Here is a 1435-nt window from a genome sequence, read left to right on the forward strand (position 1 = left end):
GCCTCCTCCGCCAGACGGTGTGCTGGAGCTGGCGTGGGATGACAGGCCTTCCCAGGCTCGCAGCGGGGTGTGGATGTCCTTGAAGCGTGGTCGCCGTGCTGGTCCTCCTGCCAGCACTCAGTCATCAAACCATAAAACCTGGAAGACAATGAAGATGTTCAGATTCTTTCTGAAAGCACATTTTAACAAATAAGTCTGAATATCTAAAATATTAAATAGACATGAAATCACTTTCTTGTTGCAGTAAAACTACTGACAGGTGAGGTTAATGTGGATATCATTTTGACAATGCCAACATTGTTTTGGACCCACACAACCTCCAAAGGCAATGACAGTCTACCACACAGCAGCTTCTCCCAGTAGAAACATGCAGTCCACCCAAACACAACAACTGCTCAGGAATGGCTCAAGGTTGAGGCCCCAGACATCGACCTGGACCCTAAACTCCCCAGATCCCAATCCGATATAGCAGGTACAGTGTCTGCCAGAACAAGACCTATTCAAAAGGTCCATCTTGCAACCCACAGTCAATGGCCTAGTCCCAGTGCCAAAAACCAAGGGACACCAAGAGGTCCTAGGTCCATGTGGTTGGTCAGAGATGTTTTGTGCAGGGAGGACGGGTGGTCTCAATACTGTGGCTGATTGATGTCAATGATCATTGCTTATTTAGTTATTTCTGTGATATGTTAAATTGACATCTATGAAAACTCACACGTTCTATATTTTTATCGTTAGAACAAGGACTTATTTGAGTGATAAAAATGTAGATGATTCGTAAGTAGTAGGTGCTGTATCTCTATATGTGATCAGAATGATATAAAATAGCTGCCTGCCTTTCCTACAATACCTTGGGACAGACACAAGCACATCTGTGGTTTAAATTCTTTATAAAAATGCCTAAATCCTGACGACAAAGAAAAGAAGTCGAAATAATGAACTCTCTGGAATTCCTCGGATTTCAATGGTAAAATTTAACATGGGGGAAATAGCAGATGTTTTGTTTTTGACTTTATTGGTGCGCAACCGTCATTTAGTTTCATGGTCGAGTCCTCCAAAAGGAGCTGAAGGTTGAAACTGAAGGATTATTACACTCTGCGGAATGTATTTTACGCAATCCAGCTCTCTTTCTCTTGTGTCTGGCTGTTTTTTTCTTTGAATTTATTAACATTTAGCAAATGAGTTTATTCCTAGGTCTTAATATTGCATGTGACATCTTATCAGCAACTTACTGCATTTTAAGATTTTAATGACTGTTAGATGACACCTTTTTAGTTTGAGACAGAGTTAAGTCTTCAGTATTAAAACAGCAGTGGAATTGGAAATGCAACACAAGGTTGAACTAAATTTGTTGCCTTGCTGACCCAAGACATTTCAAGTTGTCCTAACCTTCAAGTTACATGCAGTCCCTCTCATATTATAGCTACTGCAACAATGA

The sequence above is a fragment of the Amphiprion ocellaris genome, chromosome 20 (assembly GCF_022539595.1).
Source record: "Amphiprion ocellaris isolate individual 3 ecotype Okinawa chromosome 20, ASM2253959v1, whole genome shotgun sequence".
NCBI lineage: Eukaryota > Metazoa > Chordata > Actinopteri > Pomacentridae > Amphiprion > Amphiprion ocellaris.